The 23715-nt window shown below is 38.4% G+C and overlaps 1 long non-coding RNA gene across 1 annotated transcript; it reads right to left on the reverse strand.

Annotated features, from left to right (window-relative positions):
- Positions 1–290: 290 nt before the first annotated feature.
- On the reverse strand, positions 291–20036 carry LOC125344777. The gene is made up of 2 exons (XR_007209629.1): positions 5453–20036; positions 291–390 (listed from the first exon to the last, which is right to left on the reverse strand). It is a non-coding gene; the product is annotated as an uncharacterized LOC125344777 (long non-coding RNA).
- Between the last annotated feature and the right edge of the window lie 3679 nt (positions 20037–23715).

Consider the following 23715-nt stretch of genomic DNA (forward strand, 5'->3'; position numbering starts at 1 on the left):
TAATAAAATTTTATTTTTTATCATTTATCTTATCGGTTCTTCTCATACTGATTCTTATTCATTAGGCACCACGAGTAATCTCAATAATAAGATATACAGCCATAAATAAAGTTCAGCCACCCACAACCATAATTCAATTTCCATAGCTATAAATTGCCGCCGTACCCAGAGAATCCTCTCGCACTAGCAATACATCGTCTTCACCAAACGCTAGGATATTGTCTAAATTATGTAACCCAATTAAATCTTCTAAACCCTCAAAATGTAGTACTGTAATTACTAAAACTACCTCTAACAGAATCCCTGATAATAACAGAAATCATAACCATAAGCTAGACCCCCAAGTCTCAGGATAATCGTCAGTTGCTATAGCAGTTGTATAACCAAATACTACCAATATACCCCCTAAGTAAATTAAAAATACTATTAACCCAATATAAGAGCTTCCGCTTAAAACCAATAGACCACAACCCACAGCCCCACCAATAAGTAAACCAACCCCTGCAAAAATAGGTGAAGGTTTTACAGCTACCCCAATAAAACCTAAAACCATTAAAATTGTTGTTAAATAAAACAAGTTTGTCATAATTTTTACATGGACTATAAACCATGACCAATGACATGAAAAATCATCGTTGTCTATTCAACTATAAAAACCTCTAATGACAATCATACGAAAAACTCACCCCCTTATAAAAATAGTCAATCATGCCTTCATTGATCTACCCACACCTCCCAATATTTCAGGATGATGAAACTTCGGTTCACTTCTAGGGCTATGTCTCATTATCCAAATCCTAACAGGTCTATTTCTATCAATACACTACACCCCTGACACACTAACAGCATTTCATTCCGTAGCCCACATCTGCCGGGACGTAAACTATGGCTGATTAATCCGATACATACATGCTAATGGAGCTTCACTATTCTTTATTTGCCTTTACTTTCATATTGGACGAGGCATCTACTACGGATCTTATATGTATAAAGAAACTTGAAACATTGGAATCCTATTACTTTTTCTAGTCATAGCTACAGCCTTCATAGGATATGTCCTACCATGAGGACAAATATCATTCTGAGGGGCCACAGTAATTACTAATTTACTGTCCGCCATCCCCTACATCGGTTCAGACCTAGTAGAATGAATCTGAGGCGGTTTCTCAGTCGATAAAGCAACCCTCAACCGCTTCTTCGCATTTCACTTTATCCTCCCATTTATTATTGCCGCAATAGCCATAGTTCACCTCCTATTCCTTCACGAAACAGGCTCCAACAACCCATTAGGAATTCCATCAGACTCAGACAAAATCCCATTCCACCCCTACTACTCGTACAAAGATCTATTAGGAGGTGCAGCTCTGCTAGCCTTCTTCTTTACTATTGTTTTATTCTTTCCAGACGCCTTAGGTGATCCAGACAATTACACCCCAGCAAACCCACTCAATACACCTCCCCACATCAAACCAGAATGATACTTTTTATTCGCCTACGCTATCCTCCGATCCATCCCCAATAAACTAGGTGGAGTAATTGCCCTAGTCCTATCAATTCTTGTCCTTGCCCTATTTCCCTTTCTCCATACATCTAACCAACGCAGCCTAACATTCCGACCCATCAGTCAAACATTATTCTGAATTCTAGTATCAGACCTATTTATCTTAACCTGAATCGGAGGGCAACCAGTCGAACCCCCATTCATCATTATTGGCCAAATCGCATCAATCTTATATTTTACCATTATCCTAATTCTTTTCCCTATCGCAGGAATAATCGAAAACAAAATACTTAAATGAAGACAGCTTTAACAGTATAACAGTTTACGTAGGTCTTGTAAACCTAAAATGAAGGATCACCTTCTTAAAGCACTCAAGGAGAGAAAACTATCCTACCTCCAACCCCCAAAGCTGGTATTCTTACTTAAACTACTCCCTGTATTTGGGAGATTTAACGACCTCAAACTGCTATGGCAGAATAAATTTTGAGCCCTAGAAACAAAACTTTTAAAAAATTCTAGTCTCTAGCTACTCTAACTAAAAATAGCCCCCCCCACCCCCCATACATGAGCAGCAACATAGTAGCGCTTATACATTATTATGTATAATCCACATTAAATCACTTTCAACATGAATATTGTCCAGTACATAACATTAATGCTCGATGACAATAATCACATATCCCCATTAGTCCATTAAGTTTTGTCAATCCTTGAGTCCATGGATATCCCCGGCCCCACTTGGTCCCTTAATCTACCATCTCACGTGAAACCAACAACCCGCCCACTAGTACTAATAATTCTCGCTCCGGGCCCATACAACTTGGGGGTCGCTATCCTGAAACTATATCTGACATCTGGTTCTTACCTCAGGGCCATAGCACTTAAAATTGCTCATACGTTCCCCTTAAATAAGACATCTCGATGGAGCCGGGCCTAATCAGCCCATGATCAACATAACTGTAGTCATGTACCCCTGGTATTTTTTTTTATTCGGTATGCTGTGATTCAGCTAAGCCGTCAAGGCATGGTCGCAGGCAATTCCCATGTAGCTGGACTTATTAACTAACATTCTACCTCCTCATAAACTATAAAGGACCATATTGATTAATGCTAGAGGACATACATGAAATAAATACCAAAATTTTACCCAAAAATTTTCAAACATAATCCCACTTCTGTTCTTAGGAGATTAACATTTTACTAACATCTACATGCCTAGTTATAACCATATATCACCACCAATATAGCCCTAATCTGAACTTACTAAAAACTTAGTTGGTACTAAACCTCCTAAGGCCCCGCAGGGGTTAATGTAGCTTATACATAAAGCAAGGCACTGAAAATGCCTAGAAGAATTTTCATAATTCCATAAACATAAAGGTTTGGTCCTGGCCTTTTTATTTGCTATCAGTAAAATTATACATGCAAATATCCGTAAACCGGTGAGTAAAACCCTAAAATTCTAAAAGAATTAAAGGAGTTTGGCCTTAAGCTCTCCCAACAAGTCCTCGTTGATGCTCACAACGCCAAGTCTAACCACACCCCCACGGGAAACAGCAGTAATAAAATTTAAGCTATGAACGAAAGTTCGACTAAGTTATACTGATACAAGGGTTGGTAAACTTCGTGCCAGCCACCGCGGTCATACGAATGACCCTAGTGAATAGACCCCGGCGTAAAGAGTATAAGATTTACATCACAGTAAAGCTAAAATCAAGCTAATCTGTAAAAAGTCCTAGCTTGAATGAAAAACCACATCGAAAGAGACTTTATATAGTCATTATACGAAAGCTATAGCACAAACTGGGATTAGATACCCCACTATGTGTAGCCATAAACATAGATAGGTTTAAAACAAGCCTACCCGCCCGAGAACTACTGGCCACAGCTTAAAACTCAAAGGACTTGGCGGTGCTTTATATCCATCTAGAGGAGCCTGTTCTGTAATCGATAAACCCCGATATACCTTACCATTTCTTGCTAATACCGTCTATATACCGCCATCTTCAGCAAACCCTAAAAAGGCCTATAAGTAAGCCCAATAATAAAATATTAAAAAGTTAGGTCAAGGTGTAACTTATGAAATGGATTGAAATGGGCTACATTTTCTATGTAAGAACATACGAAACCCTGTATGAAATCGACAGGATAAAGGAGGATTTAGTAGTAAACTAAAAATAGAGTGTTTAGTTGAATAGAGCAATGAAGCACGCACACACCGCCCGTCACCCTCTTCAAGATTTAAAAAGTCAAGTACATAACATGACACCACAATAATTTAGAAGAGATAAGTCGTAACAAGGTAAGTGTACTGGAAAGTGCACTTGGAACAATCAAAGTATAGCTTAAAAAAAGCATCTGACTTACACTCAGAAGACTTCAAAACAATTGGATACTTTGAACTATTACTAGCCGTATACAACATAAATAAAATTATATTTATACAACTTATAAATCAAAACATTTACCCCTAGCTAGTATAGGAGATAGAAAACCCATTAACTAGAGCTATAGAGATAGTACCGCAAGGGAAAGATGAAAGATAAATTAAAGTAACAAAAAGCAAAGACATACCCTTGTACCTTTTGCATAATGAATTAACTAGAATAAACCTGACAAAGAGCATCTTAGCCAAGTACCCCGAAATCAGACGAGCTACCCTTGAATAGCCAATTAGAGCCAACTCGTCTATGTAGCAAAATAGTGAGAAAATTTAAAGGTAGCGGTGAAAAGCCTAACGAGCCTGATGATAGCTGGTTGCCCAGAAAAAGAATTTTAGTTCCACCTAAAACTTACTTACAATAAAACTAAATTTAACGTAAGTTTTATAGTTAATCTAAAGAGGTACAGCTCTTTAGAATAAGGATTCAACCTTAACTAGTGAATAATTAATTAACTGACCATAGTTGGCCTAAAAGCAGCCACCAATTGAGAAAGCGTTCAAGCTCAACATTACACAAATCCAAATATTCCTATAATATTTAACAAATCCCTAGGAAACAACTGGGCCAATTTAATTTCTATTAAATGTAATAATGTTAATATAAGTAATAAGAATATATTCTCCTGACATAAGTGTATATCCGATCGAATGAATCACTGATAATTAACATAAACAACCTAAAATCCACAAATCAATATGAAACCCAATAAACTAATGTTAACCCAACACAGGTATGTCACCAGGAAAGATTAAAATATGTAAAAGGAACTCGGCAAGCAGGAGCCCCGCCTGTTTACCAAAAACATCACCTCTAGCATTACAAGTATTAGAGGCACCGCCTGCCCAGTGACTAAAGTTAAACGGCCGCGGTATCCTGACCGTGCAAAGGTAGCATAATCATTTGTTCCTTAATTAGGGACTTGTATGAACGGCATAACGAGGGCTCAACTGTCTCTTACATATGATCAATGAAATTGACCTTTCCGTGCAGAGGCGGAAATATAATAATAAGACGAGAAGACCCTATGGAGCTTAAATTAACTTTCTACCTAACAAAAATAAACCCCTAATGGACCAACAATAACAGGATAGAAACAAAATTTTGGTTGGGGTGACCTCGGAGAATAACCTATCCTCCGAAAGACTTTAACCTAGACCAACCAGTCAAAGTTACCCATGTCATATTTGATCCAGTTATTCTGATCAATGGACCAAGTTACCCTAGGGATAACAGCGCAATCCCATTAAAGAGTTCATATCGAAAATGGGGTTTACGACCTCGATGTTGGATCAGGACATCCCAATGGTGCAGCAGCTATTAAAGGTTCGTTTGTTCAACGATTAAAGTCCTACGTGATCTGAGTTCAGACCGGAGTAATCCAGGTCGGTTTCTATCTATTCAACATTTTTCCTAGTACGAAAGGACCAGAAAAATAGGGCCTACTTTTCACAAAGCGCCCTAATGCCTAACTAATGAGATTATCTTAATTAAATTAGCATGTACAAACACACTCCAAGATAAGGAGTTGTTAAGATGGCAGAGCAGGCAATTGCATAAGACTTAAAACTTTATTATCAGAGGTTCAACTCCTCTTCTTAACAACATGTTTATCCTTAACTTTCTTACATTCATCATTCCAATTCTACTAGCAATAGCCTTCCTCACCCTGTTAGAACGAAAAATCTTAGGCTATATACAACTACGAAAAGGACCAAACATTGTGGGTCCATATGGAATATTCCAACCATTCGCAGATGCAATCAAACTATTTATCAAAGAACCAGTACGCCCAGCCACCTCCTCACTAATTCTATTCTCAATTTCCCCTATCCTCGCCCTCGCCCTCGCCCTCTCATTATGAATCCCTATCCCAATGCCCCACTCCCTAATTAACATGAACATAGGGTTTCTATTTATCTTAGCAGCCTCTAGCATAGCAGTTTATTCCATCCTATGATCCGGATGAGCCTCCAATTCTAAATATGCCATATTCGGGGCTCTCCGAGCCATGGCTCAAACTATCTCCTATGAAGTAAGCCTAGCAATTATCCTCCTATCAACAATACTCCTAGCAGGCCCATTTTCAATAATCTCATTATCTATGTCTCAAGAATTTATCTGAATAATTTTACCAGCATGACCCCTAGCCATAATATGATTTATCTCAACCCTAGCTGAAACCAATCGAGCCCCATTCGACCTAACCGAAGGGGAGTCAGAACTAGTCTCGGGATTTAACGTCGAATATGCAGCTGGACCCTTCGCCTTATTTTTCATAGCAGAATACATAAACATCATTCTAATAAATACACTCACTACCATCCTATTTTTAGGCCCCACCTACTCCATCACAAACCCAGAGATATTATCCTCCAACCTAATGATAAAAATTTTAATCTTAACAGTCCTGTTTCTATGAATTCGAGCATCATATCCACGATTCCGATACGATCAACTAATACACCTTCTATGAAAAAATTTTCTACCTCTAACCTTAGCCCTATGTATATGGCACATCTCCCTCCCCATAGCCACAGCAAGCATACCCCCACTTATATAGAAATATGTCTGACAAAAGAGTTACTTTGATAGAGTAAAGCATAAAGGTACTAACCCTTTTATTTCTAGAATTATAGGGATCGAACCTAACTTAAGAACTCAAAATTCTTAGTGCTACCCATTACACTAAATTCTAGTAAGGTAAGCTAATACAAGCTATCGGGCCCATACCCCGAAAATGTTGGTTTAACCCTTCCCATACTAATAAATATCATCGTCTCTTCACTCATTGCGACCACAATATTTGCAGGAACCATAATAGTCCTATCCGCCACACACTGAATATATATATGAATCGGACTAGAAATCAGTATACTAGCCATTATTCCACTAATAACATATAAAAATAACCCTCGATCCACAGAAGCCGCTACAAAATACTTTCTAACCCAAGCAACCGCCTCAATAATTCTCGTATTCTACATCCTAAATAACCTAAACTCAACCGGACAATGAATTATGAGTCAACATGAAAATGACATATCTCAATATCTCCTACCTATCGCCTTAGCTATAAAACTTGGCCTAGCCCCCTTTCACCTGTGAGTACCAGAAGTCACCCAAGGCATCCCCCTGATAGTAGGAATAATCCTACTAACCTGGCAAAAACTAGCCCCTATTTCAATCTTATACCAAATATCTAACAATCTAAACACAAACATAATAATACTAATAGCCATACTATCCATTATTATTGGAGGATGAGGAGGATTAAACCAAACCCAAATACGCAAAATCCTAGCATACTCATCAATTGCACATATAGGATGAATAACAGCAGCAACACTTTACAACCCTACTGCAATAATACTAAATTTACTTATTTACATTATACTTACAATTAATATATTTATAACCCTAAATTTTTTATCAGCAAACAACACTTCAACCCTTACAATAGCATGAAACACTACCCCACTAATAACCCTCATTATCCTGATTACCCTCTTATCATTAGGAGGATTACCCCCTTTAACAGGATTCCTACCAAAATGATTCATTATTCAAGAAATAATCACCAACAAAAACATTATAACAAGCGTATTCATAGTAATATCAGCCCTCCTAAACCTTTATTTTTACCTACGACTAGTTTACTCATCCGCCCTTACTCTATTTCCCCTTCCAAACAATAACAAATTTACATGACGAATATATAACTACAAGCATCTAACCCCAATCCCTACCCTATTACTTTTATCTTCACTGTCACTTCCACTATCTCCCTTCTTCCTCTGCCTCCTATAGAAATTTAGGTTAAAAAGACCAAGGGCCTTCAAAGCCCTAAGTAAACACTAAAGTTTAATTTCTGCCCCTAAGGACTGTAAGACCTACCTCACATCTTCTGGACGCAAACCAACAGCTTTAATTAAGCTAAGTCCTCCCTAGATTGACAGGAGTTAAACCTGCAAAATTTTAGTTAACAGCTAAACACCAAAATCACCTGGCTTCAATCTACTTCTCCCGCCTAAAAAAAAACAGAGGCGGGAGAAGTCCCGGCAGAATTGAAGCTGCTCCTTTGAATTTGCAATTCAATATGAAAATTCACCACAGGACTATGATAGAAAGGGGTTTATCCCTGTACTTGGATTTACAGTCCAATGCCTTACTCAGCCATCCTATCTACCTATGTTCATTAATCGTTGATTATTTTCAACAAACCATAAAGATATTGGAACACTCTACCTCATATTCGGAGCTTGAGCCGGAATAGTAGGCACAGGGCTGAGTATTCTAATTCGAGCTGAGCTCGGTCAACCCGGAGCTCTATTAGGGGATGACCAAATTTACAATGTGGTTGTAACCGCTCATGCATTTGTCATAATTTTCTTTATAGTAATACCCATTATAATTGGGGGATTTGGAAACTGACTAGTGCCTCTAATAATCGGGGCCCCTGATATAGCATTCCCACGAATAAATAACATGAGCTTTTGACTACTCCCCCCTTCTTTCCTACTTCTTTTAGCATCCTCTATAGTAGAAGCTGGGGCTGGAACCGGGTGAACAGTCTATCCTCCCCTTGCCGGAAACCTAGCACATGCAGGAGCTTCCGTAGATTTAACTATCTTCTCACTCCACCTGGCAGGAGTATCCTCAATTTTAGGAGCAATCAATTTTATCACCACCATCATTAACATAAAATCCCCTGCAGTTTCCCAGTATCAAACCCCCTTATTCGTTTGATCCGTTCTAATTACAGCAGTATTATTACTACTATCCCTACCTGTCCTAGCTGCCGGTATTACTATACTGCTCACTGATCGAAATCTTAACACAACATTTTTTGACCCTGCTGGAGGTGGAGACCCCATCTTATACCAACACCTATTCTGATTCTTTGGCCACCCGGAAGTTTATATCCTAATTTTACCAGGCTTCGGCATTATCTCTCATATTGTAACATATTACTCAGGCAAAAAAGAACCCTTTGGCTATATGGGTATAGTCTGAGCTATAATATCCATTGGATTCTTAGGATTTATCGTATGAGCCCATCACATGTTTACCGTAGGAATAGACGTGGATACACGAGCCTATTTTACATCTGCCACAATAATTATTGCTATTCCAACAGGAGTAAAAGTTTTCAGCTGACTAGCTACCCTTCACGGTGGAAATATTAAATGATCCCCAGCCATATTATGGTCCCTGGGCTTTATTTTCCTATTTACAGTAGGAGGACTGACCGGTATTGTACTATCTAATTCCTCTCTAGACATTGTCCTACATGATACCTATTATGTAGTTGCCCACTTTCACTATGTCCTATCTATAGGGGCTGTATTCGCCATTATAGGTGGGTTTGTCCATTGATTTCCTCTATTCACAGGCTACACTCTTAATGATATATGAGCCAAAATCCATTTTACAATTATATTTGTTGGAGTCAACCTAACATTTTTTCCCCAACATTTCCTTGGACTAGCAGGAATACCCCGACGATACTCAGACTACCCAGATGCCTACACAACATGAAACGCCGTGTCATCAATAGGCTCATTTATTTCTTTAACCGCAGTAATCCTCATAGTATTCATGATCTGAGAGGCCTTCGCCTCCAAACGTGAAGTTAAATATGTTGAACTCACCTCAACAAATCTAGAATGAATCCACGGATGTCCCCCACCTTTCCACACATTTGAAGAACCTGCTTTCGTGAAGTCATCACACTAAGAAAGGAAGGATTCGAACCCCCTAAAACTGGTTTCAAGCCAGCCCCATACACCATTATGTCTTTCTCAATAAGATATTAGTAAAAAAAATTACATAACTTTGTCAAGGTTAAATCATAAGTGAAACTCTTATATATCTTACATGGCATATCCTCTCCAACTTGGTCTACAGGATGCCACCTCTCCTATCATAGAGGAACTTACTAGCTTCCACGACCACACACTAATAATCGTTTTTCTTATTAGTACATTAGTACTGTATATTATTTCTCTTATACTCACCACCAAATTAACCCACACCAATACCATAGACGCCCAGGAGGTAGAAACAATCTGGACTATTCTTCCAGCCATTATCCTTATTATGATTGCCCTTCCCTCACTACGCGTTCTATATATAATAGACGAAATTAACAATCCAGTCCTAACAGTGAAAACTATAGGACACCAATGGTACTGAAGCTATGAGTATACAGACTATGAGGACTTAACATTTGATTCATACATAGTCAATACACCAGACTTAAAACCGGGGGATCTTCGTCTACTTGAAGTTGACAATCGGGTTGTTCTCCCTATGGAACTCCCCATTCGTATACTAATCTCATCGGAAGATGTTCTTCACTCTTGGGCGGTTCCATCTTTAGGTTTAAAAACAGATGCCATTCCAGGCCGCCTAAACCAAGCAACAGTATCATCTTCCCGACCAGGCCTATTCTACGGACAATGCTCCGAAATCTGTGGATCTAACCACAGCTTCATGCCTATCGTCCTAGAAATGGTTCCACTAAAATATTTTGAGGCCTGATCAACATCAATGTAGACACCATTGTGAAGCTACTTTAGCATTAACCTTTTAAGTTAAAGATAGAATTAAATAATTCCACAATGAGAATGCCTCAGCTAAACACCGCACCATGACTTATAGTAATTTTTGGAACCCTAATTACCCTATTTATTATCTTTCAACTAAAAATCAAAAACTTTAGTACCTATCACCCTCCTTCAACTAAACCCTCCAGTATACTCAAAGTTACCTCCCCTTGAGAATCTAAATGAACGAAAATTTATTCTCCCCTTTCATTGTCCCATCATTCCTAGGCCTCCCTCTAGTTATTATTATCATTATTTTACCCTCAATTATATTTCCTTCCCCAAAACGTTTAATTAGCAACCGTTACACAACATTCCAGACATGACTAATCCAACTGGTAACTAAACAAATAATGCTAACCCACTCAACTAAAGGACGGTCCTGAGCTCTCATATTAATTTCCACCATTTCCTTTATTGCCTCCACCAACCTGTTAGGTCTAATACCTCACTCATTTACCCCTACCACTCAATTATCAATAAACCTAGCTATAGCTACCCCCCTATGGGCCGGAGCTGTATTCCTAGGATTCCGATACAAAACTAAATCTTCCTTAGCCCACTTTCTTCCCCAAGGTACCCCACTACCTCTAATCCCCATGCTAATTATTATCGAAACAATCAGCCTATTCATTCAACCCATTGCCTTAGCCGTACGACTAACAGCTAATATTACAGCTGGGCACTTATTAATTCACTTAATCAGTGGAGCAACCTTAGCAATAATAACCTTAAGCCCCCCTGCCTCCCTATTATCATTAACAGTATTAACACTCCTCACCGTACTTGAATTAGCCGTAGCCATTATTCAGGCCTACGTGTTTACCCTACTAGTCAGCCTATATTTGCATGATAACACATAATGACTCACCAAACACACGCCTTCCACATAGTCAATCCTAGCCCATGGCCACTAACAGGAGCCCTATCTGCCCTCCTTTTAACCTCCGGAATTATCATATGATTTCACTTTAAAATAATTACTCTTCTAATTATCGGCCTACTTACCAATATACTTACTATGTACCAATGATGACGAGACATCATTCGAGAAGGAACATTCCAAGGCCACCATACTCCCGTAGTACAAAAAGGACTTCGCTACGGTATAGTCCTATTCATTATCTCCGAAGTCTTTTTCTTCGCAGGCTTTTTCTGAGCATTCTACCACTCGAGCCTAGCCCCCACACCAGAACTAGGGGGCTGCTGACCACCTGCAGGTATCATCCCTCTTAACCCCCTAGAAGTCCCTCTACTTAATACCTCTGTCCTCCTAGCCTCAGGAGTGTCTATCACATGAGCTCACCATAGTCTAATAGAAGGAAGTCGATCCCACACATCCCAAGCCCTCGCCATCACTATCGCCCTAGGAATCTACTTCACAATACTTCAAGCATTTGAGTACATGGAAGCATCCTTCACTATTGCTGACGGAGTCTATGGGTCCACTTTCTTTATAGCAACAGGATTCCACGGTCTACACGTTATAATTGGTACTACCTTCCTAATTGTCTGTCTCATCCGCCATACACTGTATCACTTTACATCAACCCATCACTTCGGCTTCGAAGCAGCAGCTTGATATTGACACTTCGTAGATGTAGTATGACTATTCCTCTATATCTCTATTTATTGATGAGGTTCATATTCTTTTAGTACAAGCAGTATATCTGACTTCCAATCAGAAGACTTTGGTATAACCCAAAAAAGAATAATAAATCTAATTATTGCCTTAAGCATCAACCTAACCCTAGCCAGCCTATTAACTATAATTGCATTTTGAATTCCCCAAATAAACCTATATTCAGAAAAAGTAAGCCCCTACGAATGTGGTTTTGATCCAATTAATTCAGCCCGCCTACCCTTTTCAATAAAATTCTTCTTAGTAGCTATTACCTTTCTACTATTTGATCTAGAAATCGCCCTACTTCTACCCCTACCATGAGCCTTTCAATATCCATCAATTTTATCTACAACCACAATAGCACTAGCCCTAATTGTAATTTTAACACTAGGCTTAGCTTACGAATGATCACAAAACGGCCTAGAATGAAATGAATATAGCAGTTAGTTTAAACTAAAACAATTGATTTCGGCTCATTAAATTATGAAAGCTCATAACTGCTAGATATGCCCTTCACTATAATAAACCTCAACATCGCATTTTTTATTTCATTAGCAGGAATATTAATATTCCGATCGCACCTGATATCCTCTCTCCTATGCCTAGAAGGAATAATATTAACCCTCTTCCTAATAATAGCACTCCTATCAACATCCTTCCACATAAACTTATCTTTCATAATACCCATTATTATATTAGTCCTAGCCGCATGTGAAGCAGCAATCGGACTAGCCCTGCTAGTAAAAATCTCAAATACTTACGGCTCAGACTACGTACAAAACCTAAACCTCTTACAATGCTAAAAATTATTATTCCCATAATTATAGTAATTCCCATAACATGACTCTCTAGCCCAAAAATAATCTGAATTAACTCAACCACCCACAGTTTCCTCATTAGCCTAATTTGTATTACCACCCTATGCTCTCCGTACCAATCAACTTTCTTCTCTTCATCATTCTTCACAGACAACCTCTCCACCCCTCTAATAATTCTGACATCATGATTAACCCCCCTTATAATCATAGCAAGCCAACACCATCTACATAAAGAACCTCTATTATGAAAAAAAACATATATCTCCCTCCTAATAACCCTACAAGTTCTACTTATCATAACCTTCTCATCCTTAGAACTTATAATATTTTATATTTTATTTGAATCAACCCTAATCCCCACCCTAATTATTATTACACGCTGGGGAAATCAAGCCGAACGACTTAATGCAGGCTCATACTTCCTATTATACACACTGGTAGGATCCTTACCACTATTAATCGCCTTACTTAACATGTATCATACACTAGGATCCCTTAACTTAATCATACTTATCTTCACTCACGACTCTCTACAACATTCCTGAACTAATAACATCATATGACTATCTTGCATGATAGCCTTTATAGTCAAAATACCACTATATGGTCTCCACCTATGACTACCTAAAGCCCATGTCGAAGCCCCCATCGCAGGATCAATAGTCCTAGCAGCAATCCTCCTAAAACTAGGAGGCTATGGGATAATACGACTAGCTATCCTGATTGAACCCCTCAACAACAATATATGTTACCCTTTTATGTTACTCTCATTATGAGGCATAGTTATAACTAGCTCTATCTGTCTACGACAAACAGATCTTAAGGCCCTAATCGCATACTCCTCAGTCAGCCATATAGCCCTAGTAATCGTTGCCATCATAATCAACACACCATCAAGCTACATAGGTGCCACCGCCATAATAATTGCCCACGGACTTACGTCTTCCGCACTATTCTGCCTAGCCAACACTAATTACGAACGCATTCATAGCCGAACTATGGTCCTAGCCCGAGGTCTTCAAACTATCCTCCCTCTAATAACCATCTGATGATTTATAGCAACCCTAACTAACATAGCAATACCCCCATCAATTAACCTCATCGGAGAGCTATTAATTGTTATTTCAACTTTCTCATGATCCAACCTTACAATCATTCTCATAGGCTTAAACGTTCTTATTACAGCCTTATACTCACTCTACATATTCATCACCACCCAGCGAGGAAAAATAACAAACCACACTCTCAACATGAACCCCTCACAAACACGAGAACACACACTAATACTCCTACATCTAACCCCAATCCTCCTACTCTCTATTCACCCCAACATTATCCTTGGCCTTACCTACTGTAATTATAGTTTAAAAAAAACATTAGACTGTGAATCTAGAAACAAAGAATTATTATTCTTTTAATTACCCGAAAAAGTAAAGAAGAACTGCTAATTCTTCAACCCATACTTAAAAATATGGCTTTTTCACCGGCTTTTTTAGGATAACAGTAATCCAGTGGCCTTAGGAGCCAAAAATTTGGTGCAAATCCAAAATAAAGCAACTTATCATGTTTACTATATCATTTATATCTATTCTAGCAATCATTTTAAAACCATTATCAACCCTCTTAACCAACAAACCTTCACCAACTTACCCAGACCAAGTTACAAAAGCTATAAAATGGGCCTTCACTATTAGCCTAATCCCATTAACTATATTTATATATACTAACGAAGAAGCAGTTATCTCTAATTACCACTGAATTACTATCCACTCCATACAGTTAAACATAAGTTTCAAACTAGACTCCTACGTCACCATCTTCATGTCAACCGCCCTATTTGTTACCTGATCCATTATAGAATTTTCCAAATGATATATACACTCAGACCCCAATTTAAATCGATTTATGACCTACCTACTCCTGTTCCTAATCACCATAATAATTCTAGTCACAGCTAATAATATATTCCAACTATTCATTGGCTGAGAAGGAGTAGGGATTATGTCCTTCCTATTAATCGGATGATGGTACGGACGAACAGACGCAAACACCGCAGCCCTACAAGCCATTATCTACAACCGTATTGGTGACATTGGGTTCATTTTATCAATAGCATGATTCTACAATAACTGTAACTCATGAGAATTACAACAAATATTTTTAATAAGCAATGAAAATGCTGTCCCCCTATTAGGCCTAATTCTAGCTGCCACAGGAAAATCAGCCCAATTTGGACTACATCCCTGACTTCCCAGCGCAATAGAAGGACCTACACCTGTCTCAGCCTTACTTCACTCAAGTACTATAGTTGTAGCAGGAATCTTCCTCCTAATCCGATTTTACCCATTATTAAATAATCACCCCAATATAATAACTATTATCCTATGTATTGGGGCTATCACAACATTATTCACAGCAATCTGCGCCCTTACCCAAAATGACATCAAAAAAATTATCGCTTTTTCAACCTCAAGCCAACTAGGCCTAATAATAGTAACACTAGGAATCAATCAACCCTACCTATCATTCTTACATATCTGCACCCACGCCTTCTTCAAAGCCATATTATTTATGTGCTCTGGCTCAATCATCCACAACCTAAATGACGAACAAGACATTCGAAAGATAGGGGGAATCGCCTCGTGCATACCATTTACAACATCCGCACTAATCGTAGGCAGCCTGGCCCTTACCGGTATACCCTTTCTAACAGGATTTTACTCAAAAGACCTCATCATTGAAGCTATAAATCTGTCATACACTAACTCATGAGCCTTGACCATCACTCTAGTAGCAACATCCTTCACAGCTGTTTACAGCTCACGCATTATTTTCTTCGTACTATCAGGCCATCCACGATTCCTACCCACTAATTCTATCAACGAAAACAACCCAAACCTAATTAACCCTATTAAACGACTACTTCTAGGAAGTATCTTCGCCGGATTCTTACTCTCAAACCTTATTAATACACCAAGCACACAGACTATAACCATACCTCTAATTATTAAACTTACAGCCCTATCGGTTACCCTACTAGGATTTGTTATTGCCATAGAACTAAACACGATAACATCATACCTAAAACTGTACACCAAATCCTACTCATCCAATTTCTCTACCCTGTTAGGATTCTTCCCAACCACCACCCACCGATCAATTCCTAACTTAACCTTATTATTCAGCCAAAAAATAGCAACATCAATTATAGATTATATGTGGACTGAAAAGACCATGCCAAAGGCACTGGTCTCTATCAGTAAAAATGCCTCTAGTTCCACATCGAATCATCAAGGCATAATAAAATTTTATTTTTTATCATTTATCTTATCGGTTCTTCTCATACTGATTCTTATTCATTAGGCACCACGAGTAATCTCAATAATAAGATATACAGCCATAAATAAAGTTCAGCCACCCACAACCATAATTCAATTTCCATAGCTATAAATTGCCGCCGTACCCAGAGAATCCTCTCGCACTAGCAATACATCGTCTTCACCAAACGCTAGGATATTGTCTAAATTATGTAACCCAATTAAATCTTCTAAACCCTCAAAATGTAGTACTGTAATTACTAAAACTACCTCTAACAGAATCCCTGATAATAACAGAAATCATAACCATAAGCTAGACCCCCAAGTCTCAGGATAATCGTCAGTTGCTATAGCAGTTGTATAACCAAATACTACCAATATACCCCCTAAGTAAATTAAAAATACTATTAACCCAATATAAGAGCTTCCGCTTAAAACCAATAGACCACAACCCACAGCCCCACCAATAAGTAAACCAACCCCTGCAAAAATAGGTGAAGGTTTTACAGCTACCCCAATAAAACCTAAAACCATTAAAATTGTTGTTAAATAAAACAAGTTTGTCATAATTTTTACATGGACTATAAACCATGACCAATGACATGAAAAATCATCGTTGTCTATTCAACTATAAAAACCTCTAATGACAATCATACGAAAAACTCACCCCCTTATAAAAATAGTCAATCATGCCTTCATTGATCTACCCACACCTCCCAATATTTCAGGATGATGAAACTTCGGTTCACTTCTAGGGCTATGTCTCATTATCCAAATCCTAACAGGTCTATTTCTATCAATACACTACACCCCTGACACACTAACAGCATTTCATTCCGTAGCCCACATCTGCCGGGACGTAAACTATGGCTGATTAATCCGATACATACATGCTAATGGAGCTTCACTATTCTTTATTTGCCTTTACTTTCATATTGGACGAGGCATCTACTACGGATCTTATATGTATAAAGAAACTTGAAACATTGGAATCCTATTACTTTTTCTAGTCATAGCTACAGCCTTCATAGGATATGTCCTACCATGAGGACAAATATCATTCTGAGGGGCCACAGTAATTACTAATTTACTGTCCGCCATCCCCTACATCGGTTCAGACCTAGTAGAATGAATCTGAGGCGGTTTCTCAGTCGATAAAGCAACCCTCAACCGCTTCTTCGCATTTCACTTTATCCTCCCATTTATTATTGCCGCAATAGCCATAGTTCACCTCCTATTCCTTCACGAAACAGGCTCCAACAACCCATTAGGAATTCCATCAGACTCAGACAAAATCCCATTCCACCCCTACTACTCGTACAAAGATCTATTAGGAGGTGCAGCTCTGCTAGCCTTCTTCTTTACTATTGTTTTATTCTTTCCAGACGCCTTAGGTGATCCAGACAATTACACCCCAGCAAACCCACTCAATACACCTCCCCACATCAAACCAGAATGATACTTTTTATTCGCCTACGCTATCCTCCGATCCATCCCCAATAAACTAGGTGGAGTAATTGCCCTAGTCCTATCAATTCTTGTCCTTGCCCTATTTCCCTTTCTCCATACATCTAACCAACGCAGCCTAACATTCCGACCCATCAGTCAAACATTATTCTGAATTCTAGTATCAGACCTATTTATCTTAACCTGAATCGGAGGGCAACCAGTCGAACCCCCATTCATCATTATTGGCCAAATCGCATCAATCTTATATTTTACCATTATCCTAATTCTTTTCCCTATCGCAGGAATAATCGAAAACAAAATACTTAAATGAAGACAGCTTTAACAGTATAACAGTTTACGTAGGTCTTGTAAACCTAAAATGAAGGATCACCTTCTTAAAGCACTCAAGGAGAGAAAACTATCCTACCTCCAACCCCCAAAGCTGGTATTCTTACTTAAACTACTCCCTGTATTTGGGAGATTTAACGACCTCAAACTGCTATGGCAGAATAAATTTTGAGCCCTAGAAACAAAACTTTTAAAAAATTCTAGTCTCTAGCTACTCTAACTAAAAATAGCCCCCCCCACCCCCCATACATGAGCAGCAACATAGTAGCGCTTATACATTATTATGTATAATCCACATTAAATCACTTTCAACATGAATATTGTCCAGTACATAACATTAATGCTCGATGACAATAATCACATATCCCCATTAGTCCATTAAGTTTTGTCAATCCTTGAGTCCATGGATATCCCCGGCCCCACTTGGTCCCTTAATCTACCATCTCACGTGAAACCAACAACCCGCCCACTAGTACTAATAATTCTCGCTCCGGGCCCATACAACTTGGGGGTCGCTATCCTGAAACTATATCTGACATCTGGTTCTTACCTCAGGGCCATAGCACTTAAAATTGCTCATACGTTCCCCTTAAATAAGACATCTCGATGGAGCCGGGCCTAATCAGCCCATGATCAACATAACTGTAGTCATGTACCCCTGGTATTTTTTTTTATTCGGTATGCTGTGATTCAGCTAAGCCGTCAAGGCATGGTCGCAGGCAATTCCCATGTAGCTGGACTTATTAACTAACATTCTACCTCCTCATAAACTATAAAGGACCATATTGATTAATGCTAGAGGACATACATGAAATAAATACCAAAATTTTACCCAAAAATTTTCAAACATAATCCCACTTCTGTTCTTAGGAGATTAACATTTTACTAACATCTACATGCCTAGTTATAACCATATATCACCACCAATATAGCCCTAATCTGAACTTACTAAAAACTTAGTTGGTACTAAACCTCCTAAGGCCCCGCAGGGGTTAATGTAGCTTATACATAAAGCAAGGCACTGAAAATGCCTAGAAGAATTTTCATAATTCCATAAACATAAAGGTTTGGTCCTGGCCTTTTTATTTGCTATCAGTAAAATTATACATGCAAATATCCGTAAACCGGTGAGTAAAACCCTAAAATTCTAAAAGAATTAAAGGAGTTTGGCCTTAAGCTCTCCCAACAAGTCCTCGTTGATGCTCACAACGCCAAGTCTAACCACACCCCCACGGGAAACAGCAGTAATAAAATTTAAGCTATGAACGAAAGTTCGACTAAGTTATACTGATACAAGGGTTGGTAAACTTCGTGCCAGCCACCGCGGTCATACGAATGACCCTAGTGAATAGACCCCGGCGTAAAGAGTATAAGATTTACATCACAGTAAAGCTAAAATCAAGCTAATCTGTAAAAAGTCCTAGCTTGAATGAAAAACCACATCGAAAGAGACTTTATATAGTCATTATACGAAAGCTATAGCACAAACTGGGATTAGATACCCCACTATGTGTAGCCATAAACATAGATAGGTTTAAAACAAGCCTACCCGCCCGAGAACTACTGGCCACAGCTTAAAACTCAAAGGACTTGGCGGTGCTTTATATCCATCTAGAGGAGCCTGTTCTGTAATCGATAAACCCCGATATACCTTACCATTTCTTGCTAATACCGTCTATATACCGCCATCTTCAGCAAACCCTAAAAAGGCCTATAAGTAAGCCCAATAATAAAATATTAAAAAGTTAGGTCAAGGTGTAACTTATGAAATGGATTGAAATGGGCTACATTTTCTATGTAAGAACATACGAAACCCTGTATGAAATCGACAGGATAAAGGAGGATTTAGTAGTAAACTAAAAATAGAGTGTTTAGTTGAATAGAGCAATGAAGCACGCACACACCGCCCGTCACCCTCTTCAAGATTTAAAAAGTCAAGTACATAACATGACACCACAATAATTTAGAAGAGATAAGTCGTAACAAGGTAAGTGTACTGGAAAGTGCACTTGGAACAATCAAAGTATAGCTTAAAAAAAGCATCTGACTTACACTCAGAAGACTTCAAAACAATTGGATACTTTGAACTATTACTAGCCGTATACAACATAAATAAAATTATATTTATACAACTTATAAATCAAAACATTTACCCCTAGCTAGTATAGGAGATAGAAAACCCATTAACTAGAGCTATAGAGATAGTACCGCAAGGGAAAGATGAAAGATAAATTAAAGTAACAAAAAGCAAAGACATACCCTTGTACCTTTTGCATAATGAATTAACTAGAATAAACCTGACAAAGAGCATCTTAGCCAAGTACCCCGAAATCAGACGAGCTACCCTTGAATAGCCAATTAGAGCCAACTCGTCTATGTAGCAAAATAGTGAGAAAATTTAAAGGTAGCGGTGAAAAGCCTAACGAGCCTGATGATAGCTGGTTGCCCAGAAAAAGAATTTTAGTTCCACCTAAAACTTACTTACAATAAAACTAAATTTAACGTAAGTTTTATAGTTAATCTAAAGAGGTACAGCTCTTTAGAATAAGGATTCAACCTTAACTAGTGAATAATTAATTAACTGACCATAGTTGGCCTAAAAGCAGCCACCAATTGAGAAAGCGTTCAAGCTCAACATTACACAAATCCAAATATTCCTATAATATTTAACAAATCCCTAGGAAACAACTGGGCCAATTTAATTTCTATTAAATGTAATAATGTTAATATAAGTAATAAGAATATATTCTCCTGACATAAGTGTATATCCGATCGAATGAATCACTGATAATTAACATAAACAACCTAAAATCCACAAATCAATATGAAACCCAATAAACTAATGTTAACCCAACACAGGTATGTCACCAGGAAAGATTAAAATATGTAAAAGGAACTCGGCAAGCAGGAGCCCCGCCTGTTTACCAAAAACATCACCTCTAGCATTACAAGTATTAGAGGCACCGCCTGCCCAGTGACTAAAGTTAAACGGCCGCGGTATCCTGACCGTGCAAAGGTAGCATAATCATTTGTTCCTTAATTAGGGACTTGTATGAACGGCATAACGAGGGCTCAACTGTCTCTTACATATGATCAATGAAATTGACCTTTCCGTGCAGAGGCGGAAATATAATAATAAGACGAGAAGACCCTATGGAGCTTAAATTAACTTTCTACCTAACAAAAATAAACCCCTAATGGACCAACAATAACAGGATAGAAACAAAATTTTGGTTGGGGTGACCTCGGAGAATAACCTATCCTCCGAAAGACTTTAACCTAGACCAACCAGTCAAAGTTACCCATGTCATATTTGATCCAGTTATTCTGATCAATGGACCAAGTTACCCTAGGGATAACAGCGCAATCCCATTAAAGAGTTCATATCGAAAATGGGGTTTACGACCTCGATGTTGGATCAGGACATCCCAATGGTGCAGCAGCTATTAAAGGTTCGTTTGTTCAACGATTAAAGTCCTACGTGATCTGAGTTCAGACCGGAGTAATCCAGGTCGGTTTCTATCTATTCAACATTTTTCCTAGTACGAAAGGACCAGAAAAATAGGGCCTACTTTTCACAAAGCGCCCTAATGCCTAACTAATGAGATTATCTTAATTAAATTAGCATGTACAAACACACTCCAAGATAAGGAGTTGTTAAGATGGCAGAGCAGGCAATTGCATAAGACTTAAAACTTTATTATCAGAGGTTCAACTCCTCTTCTTAACAACATGTTTATCCTTAACTTTCTTACATTCATCATTCCAATTCTACTAGCAATAGCCTTCCTCACCCTGTTAGAACGAAAAATCTTAGGCTATATACAACTACGAAAAGGACCAAACATTGTGGGTCCATATGGAATATTCCAACCATTCGCAGATGCAATCAAACTATTTATCAAAGAACCAGTACGCCCAGCCACCTCCTCACTAATTCTATTCTCAATTTCCCCTATCCTCGCCCTCGCCCTCGCCCTCTCATTATGAATCCCTATCCCAATGCCCCACTCCCTAATTAACATGAACATAGGGTTTCTATTTATCTTAGCAGCCTCTAGCATAGCAGTTTATTCCATCCTATGATCCGGATGAGCCTCCAATTCTAAATATGCCATATTCGGGGCTCTCCGAGCCATGGCTCAAACTATCTCCTATGAAGTAAGCCTAGCAATTATCCTCCTATCAACAATACTCCTAGCAGGCCCATTTTCAATAATCTCATTATCTATGTCTCAAGAATTTATCTGAATAATTTTACCAGCATGACCCCTAGCCATAATATGATTTATCTCAACCCTAGCTGAAACCAATCGAGCCCCATTCGACCTAACCGAAGGGGAGTCAGAACTAGTCTCGGGATTTAACGTCGAATATGCAGCTGGACCCTTCGCCTTATTTTTCATAGCAGAATACATAAACATCATTCTAATAAATACACTCACTACCATCCTATTTTTAGGCCCCACCTACTCCATCACAAACCCAGAGATATTATCCTCCAACCTAATGATAAAAATTTTAATCTTAACAGTCCTGTTTCTATGAATTCGAGCATCATATCCACGATTCCGATACGATCAACTAATACACCTTCTATGAAAAAATTTTCTACCTCTAACCTTAGCCCTATGTATATGGCACATCTCCCTCCCCATAGCCACAGCAAGCATACCCCCACTTATATAGAAATATGTCTGACAAAAGAGTTACTTTGATAGAGTAAAGCATAAAGGTACTAACCCTTTTATTTCTAGAATTATAGGGATCGAACCTAACTTAAGAACTCAAAATTCTTAGTGCTACCCATTACACTAAATTCTAGTAAGGTAAGCTAATACAAGCTATCGGGCCCATACCCCGAAAATGTTGGTTTAACCCTTCCCATACTAATAAATATCATCGTCTCTTCACTCATTGCGACCACAATATTTGCAGGAACCATAATAGTCCTATCCGCCACACACTGAATATATATATGAATCGGACTAGAAATCAGTATACTAGCCATTATTCCACTAATAACATATAAAAATAACCCTCGATCCACAGAAGCCGCTACAAAATACTTTCTAACCCAAGCAACCGCCTCAATAATTCTCGTATTCTACATCCTAAATAACCTAAACTCAACCGGACAATGAATTATGAGTCAACATGAAAATGACATATCTCAATATCTCCTACCTATCGCCTTAGCTATAAAACTTGGCCTAGCCCCCTTTCACCTGTGAGTACCAGAAGTCACCCAAGGCATCCCCCTGATAGTAGGAATAATCCTACTAACCTGGCAAAAACTAGCCCCTATTTCAATCTTATACCAAATATCTAACAATCTAAACACAAACATAATAATACTAATAGCCATACTATCCATTATTATTGGAGGATGAGGAGGATTAAACCAAACCCAAATACGCAAAATCCTAGCATACTCATCAATTGCACATATAGGATGAATAACAGCAGCAACACTTTACAACCCTACTGCAATAATACTAAATTTACTTATTTACATTATACTTACAATTAATATATTTATAACCCTAAATTTTTTATCAGCAAACAACACTTCAACCCTTACAATAGCATGAAACACTACCCCA

The sequence above is a fragment of the Perognathus longimembris genome, unplaced genomic scaffold, assembly GCF_023159225.1.
Source record: "Perognathus longimembris pacificus isolate PPM17 unplaced genomic scaffold, ASM2315922v1 HiC_scaffold_4241, whole genome shotgun sequence".
NCBI classification, from domain to species: Eukaryota; Metazoa; Chordata; class Mammalia; order Rodentia; family Heteromyidae; genus Perognathus; species Perognathus longimembris.